The sequence below is a fragment of the Mauremys reevesii genome, linkage group 2 (assembly GCF_016161935.1).
Source record: "Mauremys reevesii isolate NIE-2019 linkage group 2, ASM1616193v1, whole genome shotgun sequence".
Classification (NCBI taxonomy): Eukaryota; Metazoa; Chordata; order Testudines; family Geoemydidae; genus Mauremys; species Mauremys reevesii.
In genome coordinates this window covers 67,359,210-67,370,480 of record NC_052624.1, presented here as the reverse complement: position 1 = coordinate 67,370,480, position 11,271 = coordinate 67,359,210, and the positions used below count along the sequence as shown (strand labels likewise).

The following is an 11,271-nucleotide window of genomic DNA, read 5'->3' as shown; positions in this document are numbered from 1 at the left end:
TGATAAAAATCTGGAAAAAAATAAGTATCGCTCTTTTGTTGTTTCTGTTGTTGTTTTGCTTTAAAATGATTTGTTCTAAATACAGCTTAACATGCAGATGACTGGTTTGAGATGAGAGTATCTCTCCAAGCGGAAAAAAGCAATAACGACGTGCACAGGGATATCAGCAGAGAGACCATTTTATAATGGAGGCACCTGGGAGAACCCTCAGCATGAGACCAGTCTGGGCGAGTCTCCCTATGATAGGATGGCAAACTTGCTGCTGTAGGGATCAATGGGAACAGTAGCACTTTGACAAACAGTTTGGGGGTATTTATTGAATTGGATCATTCTCAATGTCTAAGGGTTTTTAAAAAACCCACACAAATTAACTGCATTTTAGCTTGCTAGTCCTAGGTGCTGGAAGGAGGGCTGAGGCTGCACCCCCTGGCTTGAACTGGTTTCCATTGTCTACAGGGTTTACAGTTTGTTTCAATGACTCTCAGAACCCCCACTGTGCAACTTGTTCCAGCGCCCCTGCTGCTAGCAGGAGAATCATAGACGGTAACAATGGAAAAGATCTAGCTCTAACCTATTAGGCTATTCAGCCTTTCCTTTTGCCAATGCAGAATTGTTCTTTACAGAACTTTTTCCAATCTCATTTTGTGTGTCCCAAAAAAATGGTGTTTACACTAATGTCCTTGGGAAACTGTCTCCCAGTTTAATACAGCTTACTCTCCTGAGGCTTTCATCTCTTAATTGCTAAATCATATTCCAGGGTATCTACCACCCTGAGTAATTCCTCCTCAACTCCAGTGTTCTGGCCATTCAAATATTTGTTGGTGCTGTCCCTCACCTCATAGTAGACTTTTAGCCAAATAAACTATATAAATGTTGTGGTGTATTAAGGACTGGTTTGGAATTGCAAGCTGTAACTTAAGCACAGAGCAGCGCGGGGAGGTTTCCTGGTCCTGCTTGCAGGATAGAGGACTCTGTAGAGAAGCCCACAATCAAAGTCAGTTTGCAGTCAGCCAGCCTGAAGTAAGGTGTGGTGAGCTGTACCTCTTGGTTTGCAGTAACAGGCTGTTTTGTCTCTCTCTCTGTTTTGGGGGATCCTGGGTGTCATTGTTCTAAATGCTAGGAAATAAGTAGTACTATATTACAACCTTCCAACAAGAGTATTTAATGTTATCTAATCCCTGTGTGTGTATATACACACCACAAATGGAACTTCTATAGCTTCAACTCTTGTTCTTTCCTCATACTCTAAGTCAAATCCTTCAGTCTCCTGCTCACTTTCTCTGATCTCCCTTCAGTTTGGCAGCATCTTTCTGTCAATGTGGTGCTCAGAAGAGAGAGAAACTCTAGTTTCTGAAGAGCTATAACCTCTGTGCTCCGTGATATAATGTCTCTACATTGACAGCCCAGTATTGCATTGACCCTTATTTGCTGACATATTTGCAGTTTAAACATATCTAATATGCTGCCCCCATTGCAGGGTCTCTTTCTTCCAGCATTACTGCTTCCCACTGAACATCAGTGTTTTGAATTATTACCTACACCCCCAACTAAATCTCATTATGCTATAGCTGGACTTGATAAGGTTCCTTTCAGCCCTACACTTCTGTGCGTCTCTTTTGCTGATGATTCTAGTTTCTTTGTGTCCCTATGTACAATTTCTGTCCTCATGGATATTTACAATCCCCCTCTATTTAGTATCAGCTGACTGAATTTTATTAACATATCATTGATTCCCTCTTCCAGATCATTAGTAAAAAGTGATAAATAAGATCATGCCTACCACCAGTCCCTGGGTCTCTGGACACTTCCCACACAGCTTAACCAATTACCATTGCTCTGTGTTTATGGCCCTTTAGGTAGTGTTCTTTCAAAAGCCAATTTCATTTAACTTGGAGAATAAGATTTCTTCAGACATTGAATCTGAACTCCCAGGCACCTTATATAGTTTTTCCACCTGCGCAAAGTGAGCGTGAAACTTACAATTCAGAAAAATAACCCCAAAGAAAACACATTCAATTGGTAAAGTTTCATATTATCTTTGTTATTTTCTAGTATGTGTTTTTCTATTCCAGAAAAAATACAGGCTTACCCATTAGGGCATTCTCCAAACCCACTTCTTCCCTGAAAGAACTATGTCACAGCAACTTTTACTCCAGCAGAAGATTGGAAACAACTGCCTCTCCACTCAGCTATTTGGGCCTAATGCATTAGCCAGAAGGAGCAATTAAGAAACATGAGATAGTCCCTCCTCCTCAAACAGCATAGGAGAGAATTAATTCCTGGTACAGCTCCATTAATTTCGATTAATTTACTGTTGACAATAAATTGCAGGTAGAGTCTCAGCAAAAAAAAACAGGATAATTGAAGTATTCCAAAATTCACTTATAAAGCCCTAAGGCCACCCAGCACCCCAGTAGCAATACACCCTAGCTTATTCCTAACCACAGCTCCATCTAAACTAGTGTAGCACCTTACAGGGAAGGGCTTTATAGCCTATTATCTCCCATAATGCTTTCCAACACAGGAAAGCAAAAACTGATCAATATAATTGTCCTTTAAAAATGATATGGGACCCTTTAAATATTCCTTATTTTAACTTTTCCCTGTACATTCTTGCTAGCAGGAGATGGCAATAAAAATAGAGGTTAATAAAATTTCATTTGCACTGCTGAGTCACCAGTCTCCTCCCACTCCTTCCACTGGGCATGCTCCACTTGGAGGGTTTTAAAAGCAGGCTCACCAGCTCACCTGATTAAGAAACACACACACTTGTGGATATTATCTTTTTTTCTCACTGTAAAGGGTGGCTTTTTATATATATTTTCCACTAGGAATAGAAAGTATTTTGTCTGTAAGGGATTGTAGAAGCAATGTTTATACCCTCTAAATTGAGAATTCAGGTTCTAGACAGAATTTAAGTTTCCCAAATAGTCTTCTTCCAATATATAGTGTCTCAGATGTGTAGAAAGATGAAAAGGAGTTACAGTTTCAGGTCACTTAACAAAGAGAAGAGGTAAACCTCAAAAGAGATACAGTGAGAATCTCATCACTCCTTCCTGAAAATGTTTTTAGAGAAGTCAAGCATAACTTAAATCATTTATTAGTGCTTACTAGCTTGTCAGTTATTAGTTCAAGATGCCATATTCTACTAATGGAGCTTTTCAGTTTGACTCTAGGAAATGAGTTTATGAGTGTGTTGGACTTAGACTGCACTTTAATATTATCTCATAAAGATTTCAAGTTTCACTGATATCAAACTATACACCATCTGGGCCACTCTCTAGTACTAGTGAAATGTCTATTTCTCAGAGGAATTGGAGCCATTTTAATCTGTTGTCGGAGAGAACACCTGTTCCACATACCACGTCACAAAGGGGTAATGTACATCCCCACCATTGTCATGCAGTGCAGCCAGAAAAAATGAAACTGAGGCTTCACATTATCCCATTGATTTAATAGTGCTCATAATCCCTTCATCATCACACCTCATTTTCAATCTGCTAGTAAATCCCAGAGCTAACACATTAGGCTATGTGAGAGCTACAGCTACCCCAGAAAGCACCCCCAAAATAACAAGGGGCATTTAGAAAAAAAATCTCTCCTGTTGAGAACATGCATTTCTCCTTCATTATAAGTCTGCTTGCAAAACCAGTCTGCGACATGAGCCAACTGTATGTTGGCTGTGTTACATACAATAATGTATGGTCCCAAAGTGAATGGAAGACTGTAATTCACTTGAGGGACTCTGCTGATGTCATAAAGGGCTTGAGCAGTTTATGAACAGCAGCAGAGCCTTGAGAGTGAATTACAGCCTTGCATTCATTCCTAGGACATCTGTTGTTCAATATAGAGTGTACTTTTTTATAAATTAAAAAAAAACCCTACTCCTTCACCAAGTCATCAGTTTCCACAAATCTTTTTTGTTCTTCCGCTGAAATCAAATTGATCCATGAAGCTGAAGTTTTCTATGGTATTATCTTGCCAAAGTGGCCATTAGCATTTTAATTTTCTCTTTCAGAGCTGTCATTTAAAGGGTACAGTCGCTTTTGTGACATTAGTGAAAAGATGTTTTCACTCTCACTCCTATCCATGAAGGGCAATTACAGGTTCATGTTCAGACACTGGCTAGAGATGGGCAAATTCTGCTCTCAGCTCCACTGGGGTAGATCTCCACTAACTACACACTGAAGTCCCTGCCATTTAAGGTTTATACCCTATAATCTATTCTTTTGTATTTTGTCTAGTCTAAATTTAAAAATGCCAGGAGATGGATCTTTCACTATTTTCAGTAGAAAACACAACCAGAGCAAATCAAGAGTAATCTGTTGTATTCTATGCTCCCTGCCAATGCAACTGAAAGAAATCTCCTGTTTTACACTGCTATAAATTAAAACAGAATTTGGCCCAGTAAATCAAGTTAGCATGTATGATATTAAAGAGGCACTTGTAGAAAACTTTAAAAAACATTCCATTTAGAAACATTTCTGCCTATATGTCATGTTTTCTGTGGGTTTCTTCCCTCCTTGTATTTTATTACTAAGGTCATTTGCCTGAAAACAGACTATTTGTTACTTAGCAAGTTCATTTGCTCCTGCTGCTTATCTTCACTTGAAGTCACTCCTGTGAGTGTGGCATCATAATTAGTTGATCTGGAGATGATTATGATGTCACAGAGGACTGTATGTTATATGGCTTCAAGTGAGGAATAAGCAGCAGGAGCAGATGATCTCTCAAGTGATAAAGACCGTATCTTTATGAAAATGTCCCTAGTAATGAAAAGGCTGAAATTATATATTATAACAGCAGAATAGTTGTTCAGCTAGAATGCATCAACACTTTCCACATTATAACAATGATCTTTTATACCCCGTTATTGTCAAAGGCATAAAATACTTTTTAAATCAACTCTGGAAATGCTTGTCCTCCAGTTATTATGTTACGAAAAGGATGATTTCTATTAATCAATAGACCAGGTGTGACACACACAAACATTTTTTCCTTTTGGTGACCAATAAGCTCCTTCTCCAAATCATAACCATCCTGACACATGAAGATATTTCTTTTGCATTAGGTTTCAACTCTTAAATGGCTCTGACACATAGAATGAACCATGATGTTGTCTGTACTCCCAGCCCGACCAATAAGCCTGCTGTAATTTTCACCCCCTACCCATTATAGACAGGAATCAGAGGCTGGGAAAGAGAGGATGATGACTTGTTTATAAAAGGCCAGCTTACAATGTGAATACAAGAGGGAGAACTCTGAAAGGTGAAAGAGGCAGGAGGAGGCACCTTGGCTTCCTCTATTCCTTTATTTCTGACCAACCATTTTTTTTTATTGTTATCCTCCAAAATCCACGCAAACCTCTTAAGCACCAGGTAAGAATGTATACACATATCACCTCCAGAGCATTTCAGTCCTTCCAAATATCAAAGCTAATGAATTAAGCATTCCTAAAAGAGAAGGCTTTACTTTATTGTTTGATATGTTCAAGGTTGCCCTGTTTCTTGGATTGGTTAATGTAACTTAATCTAGCAGGACAAAAAAAAAAATCTGCTTGGCGCCACAAAACACAAGAGAATGATGTTTTTCCCCATCCTGACTACAAAGCTTGCTGTTTATTGTACAAATATTTGTGGATTTGGCTAAGGTGAGCACTAATTTGTTATTTTAGCAAAAAACTTCAAGTCATTTAGGGTATGGTGAGAAAATATTCCCTGCCTTTACACATATGATGACATGCTAAATGTTTAAGAGAAACCACTGTGCTACTGAGAGGCCCCTGCAAGTAGATGCTTGCAAAGAAAATAGAAGTGACATTTTCAGTGGTTATTTACTGGTATGTTGAAAAATACAGCTTGCAAGAACCTGCCTGCTGGGCAAACACTCTTACTTGATCTCTGTTTTTAATAAAATTCTTTTTGACCTCTCTGATTTTACTTGTGAAGATTCTGCCCTAGTGGATTTCAGGGAGTAACGAGTTTTCTAATGCTTAAATCAGGGGACTAGGTATTAGGATTCTTTGCTCTGCTAGTGACTATCTGTGTGATCCTGGGCATGTCTCAGTTAACCATCTCTAAAGTGGGTATAACAGTTTTTGTTTTACTCACAGGTATGTTGTGAGGTTCAAGTTTCTAAAGTGCTACTAGACCCCAGATGATAGGCATGATATATATGCAACATACAGTATTATTATTACTAGGGATGAGCAAATATTTTGCCTAATTTTTGAACCTGCTCAAACATAATCATTCAAAAGTTTAACTCAGATTCAAATATTACTTGGAGCACATTCTATTTAGGAGAGACTGGAGGTAGGTGCAAAAATCCAACTATCTCAAATGTAAGGTGAAAGATGGAGCAGAGAGTGGGCAGAGTGACATACAAATGCAGAGAGATTGCGAAGCAAGGAGCAGAGAGAGGAGCAAGAAAAATTCAAGTGGGAAAAAAAAAGATACACTGTAAATAGGACACCCCTGTGTGCCACCCTCACACATGATGAAAATTCTTCATCACAGGTTTCCCACTAGCTAATAAAACGACGTGTCTAGAAAATAAAAAGATGAGTTTAAATGACAAGAAAAGTAAGTTTGTGAATTTAGTTTTGCAATCCACCCAAAAATATAGAACTTTGCAAAGTTTTGAGGCCATGAGATTCACCGCTTCCTAGTTACTCCCATCTGTTGTAAGGGCCTGACACAAAGGAATGCTAGTGAGAAAGTAGACTTTATTTCCTGTCTCACTCAGATGAATGCAGATCAGGGGGGAAACAACAAATACCTCCATCCCCCATTATTCATGTATTGCAACTGTAAGCTCCATGGAGTTAGAGACATTGCCTTTGTCCCATTGTACTATGCCTAGCTCACTTTTGGCAAGATAGTATAGAGAAAGAATACTACTACTCATAGCAGATCAGCTGTGAATCAGTAAATGGAGAGGCAACAGGAATGACGCCAAATAATAAACAAACAACATTTAAGGGCATGAACTGTAGAACTCAGGAGATTGAGCCGTGTGTGCACTCTCTTCTGGAAAAAGGACAACCGTTACCTTCTTGCAAATAAGAGAAAAAGAGACTCCCACAACTGATAGGTCTGTCTCCTCCTGAGCAAAATAATAACAGCAGCTTACAAAAACCTGTATGACCCTGTAATTAACAGGATACCCATGAAGCGGCGTATGACATCGAGACCTTTGGGAGAAGAGGTGTCGGGCATGAATGGGCCACTTCAGAAACTTTACTGTGCTGAAAGCACATGATCCAAAGGCCAATGTGTCAGTCAAAAGGCTTCCTGTGTCAGGTCTGATCAGTGCTTCACCTTGATGCTCTTCTACCAGCTTTGAGGCACAGAGGAACCTACATCTATTGGACCTGCCCAGCAACTGTATGGGAAGGGGACATTGTAACAGATGTTAGGGTAGAGCATTAGAAGGCAAATCCTACAGGGAGATCGGGTGCCGCAGTTGCTGTCTGTTAGTGGAGGAAGATATAGCACCATGGTATTGATCTTGTAAGATTCATTGCATCATCCACCCTGTTTCTAATGCTGTTGGAATGATGTCTGCATATGCCATTGCTGCTGGTGCTGCACCTGCAGCTGACATCTCTCTTGCTTTGCCAAGTGAATGGTGGCTTAGTTTTTGACAGTTTTATTTATTTGTTTCGGAGAGGGGGAGTTTGTTTTTAATGATAGCAGAAGGGGAGCTCTTCTTTTTTCTCCTCTTGTACCTCCTTTGCCTTTTCCCTCCTTCTACAGAGAATCCCCACATTCAGAGACAGGAAAAACCTATTAGAGCATCCTGCCCATCTTCCTTCTGTTGAAAGATTGTTCCTTAGTGCATTTCCCACCAGACCTCTCAAGGTGTAGATGGGGGATGCAGAGTGAGACATAGAGCCAAAGTGAGGAAATGCAGGAAACTTCAAATATTGTAGGAATCATCCTTCACTGCATGGATAATACTTTAAACTCAGATATGTGATCCCTTGTTTCTGATGTCAATTGTTTCTAACAGTAAAAATTAGAGAGGACACCACATTTGTGTGGACTGTGGGTGATTTTACAATAAAAATGAGTGGCATCTCTTAAAAACAGGGACGTTTGTGGACTACATTTCTCAGTATATTGTCCATCCCATTTTTACATATTCCCAGGGAAGAGGGTTCCAATACTTCCATTAGGCAACTATGCCACAGCCAAATTCCTTGAGGAAGATTTTCCTGATTTTCAGCCTCGGTTTAGTTTTAGTCACACTAACCCTAAAAACAGTCTTCTCTGTTCTTGATGTCAGCAACCATCCGATGTATGGAGACTGTAAATCACATCTCATCTTTTTCTCCTCTGATTCTCCTGTGAGGAAAAATATTAATAAAACAGATGAATTTTTATCATTTCTCTTGAAACTTTAATAGAAAATGAAGGAGAAAGGACAGCTAGAGGGCAGATAGAGATTCTTACTAATTCTAGCACTTTTTAGTTGTTTCTCCATGCCTACAAAAACTGTAAAGCCTCTTTCTCCCAGTTGTCACTGTCATCAGTAAAAGTGCTGCTCCGATCGCATGGGTGTCATTACTTCAGCTTTCCCCAAAGTGTCATATCAACCAATATTTACTCTACAGAATATTCTGATTGAGGTCCTGCTCAATAGTGGGAAGGACACCACACGAAGCATTCATTTCACTTTTAGTCTGAAAGGGTAGACAAGGTGAGTGGAGCATGTCCTTTTCCCCCTGCTGTGTGGAACAGTCCAATATGCAGAATGGCTTTTATTTCAGGGAAAGCCTTTTGCCCCCATCTCATCACTGTGAAGTAATATAGAACTGTAAGTAGGTAGGTGTCAGTAATAAAGGATGAAATGATGAGCTTTAAAAGCAAACAGATGAACATTTAATATTTCTTCACACAATGCACAGTCAACCTGTGGAACTCTTTGCCAGAGGATGTTGTGAAGGGCAAGGTTATAACAAGGTTCCAAAAAGAACTAGATAAGTTCATGGAGGATACGTCCATCAATGGCTATTAGCCAGGATGGACAGGGATGCAAAACCAACATCCCTCTTGTTCTTTTCTCTCTCTCTTCCTTGATCAATCAACTCTGCTAGATATGACATGTATACTTTGATAGGTTCCTAGAATAGCCCATGAAACTATCCTTTACTTTGAAAACTCTTGGTTCTATCACATCCTCCCTAGGTCATACAGGCCATCAAATGTGTGACTTAAAATAACGGTAACAATAATTTGAAACTGGTAAATGTGATGCTAGATATAGATTTACCCTGAAGTCAATGGTATTGTAGGATGATCTAAGCACTGGCTTCCAATCCAATTTAGTTAGCTACCAGATTAAAATTATTTTTCTTGCAGCAATTACCATGGTAGTCCCAGAAAGTGTGTATTATGTGGAAATAGCACTGAATCTCAGGAATGGTTCACAGGCAGGGTTTTGTAGGCTACTTTTGAGGGCCTGCTGTTTGCTTTTGTTGGCGAGCATGATCTCTATGTTTATTTTATTCTTTGCTTACTTCACATGGGCAAATTTTGTTCTCCTCTTGTATGAGGGATTACAAGCAGGAGACATTAACGTTTCTGTTTAGTTACAAGACAAATACAAACACAGGGCCTCATCCAGAGCCCATTGCAGTCAATGGAAAGGTGACTCACTAAATATGGCTATTTTTATGTAAGTGCTTAAATATGGGTTTTACTGTCCAGCATTAAATACCCATGTCTGAGAATTCTGAATGTATTCTTTATTAGAAAGGAAAGGGCTATTACTGCCCCTATTTTTCCTTTTCTCCTAAAACCTTTTTAAGCAGAAACTTTCTGTTTGTCTGAACTTGTGTATTAAACCGATATGTAGCCAAAGGTTATCCCCACAGATCTGGCCTGAGACCAGTTTTCCCTTCAAGGATTTATGAAGCCATTCTTTCAATGATTCTAAGCAGTATGTAAGCTAATTCTCTGACCCACTAATCCTGCTGTGGTGTGTGTCGCTCATCATTTGTTTATTTTTGGTGTACATAAAGAATGCAAAACAGATATCAGTATCTCATTTGCCAGCAAGAGAAGAGACACAGCCATAGAGTAAAGGGATCTGACAAACAGCAAGGGAAGGTAATGAACTAGGAATAACGCACACTGTACAGCACAGAGATAGCCTTTGCTTGATGCATTGGAGACTTTAGTATGTGCCTCACCAGAGGATTAATGGGAGGTAAACAAAGGAAAAGCCCCTGCATAACACATAAGCATGCCCTGTACAGGGCATGTATGGAGGGTGAATCTATAAAGAGTGAATGCATAGCATGCTAAGTAAAAAAACAATCAGCTGAATACATGTAAATTAGATTATTTGGGTATAGGAGACAGGAACCTAATAAGTCAAATGATTCCAGGCTTCCAGAAGGATTTGCATATAGCATAAGGAGGAACTGTCTGCAGGTGTAGTTCAGCTACCTGGGAGCGTACCTGGGATAGTGCCCTTTATAGATTGAAAGAGCAAATAAACAGAATCCAAAACAAAACACTTTGCAAAACTTTAAAAATGCAATCGTCTGGATGTGCTTTGTCTTGACTTCTAGTAGGCTGGCCTTTTCCACACTAAGTGCCTCTCTTTCCACCTTTAATATTGGGAGTCTGTAATCGTACGTTACAGTAACATTAGCACCGGAGAGAAAAAGGAATATGGACCAGGACTGGGGAGATCTGAGTATAGTTCCTGGCTCTGCTACTGACTCCATGTGTGACCTTGGATAAGTCACTTAATCACTAGTCTGTACCTCAGTTCCCCATTTGTAAAATGGGCAAGATAATACTTCCTATCTCCACCCTTTGTCTGTTTTCTCTATTTAGACTGTAAGTTCTTCAGAGCAGGGACTCTCTCCTACTATTTGTATGTATAACACCCGCTCCAATGGGGTTCTCTTATAAGTTGGGGCCTCCAAGCAATACTGTTATACACATAAAGACCTGTGGATTCTCTGGGAAGTGTTCTTTTATTACATTACACTTGATTTTTCAGAAGCTATGGTGGCAAAGACATAGACATAGACATAGGGCACAGAGACATGACGGGAACCTTAAGTTGAAAAGATGATAACAGAATGTGTAAGTGGAGACTAGTGCTTCTCTCTCCATCTGTTTCTTTGGTCTCAGCAAGAGCAAATGTCTTTGCAACTCACACAGCATAGTAACACCTTCTGAGCCCCATGGACAGGCATGTTTCACATCCTTATTTCAGTTACAAGCTACCACCAGCAAAACCTTG

The 11,271-nt window shown here is 39.6% G+C and overlaps 1 long non-coding RNA gene across 1 annotated transcript; it reads right to left on the bottom strand.

The window, feature by feature from the left end:
- Window positions 1–909: 909 nt before the first annotated feature.
- Window positions 910–2,487, bottom strand: LOC120398996. The gene is made up of 3 exons (XR_005594873.1): window positions 2,090–2,487; window positions 1,781–1,954; window positions 910–1,116 (listed from the first exon to the last, which is right to left on the bottom strand). It is a non-coding gene; the product is annotated as an uncharacterized LOC120398996 (long non-coding RNA).
- Between the last annotated feature and the right edge of the window lie 8,784 nt (window positions 2,488–11,271).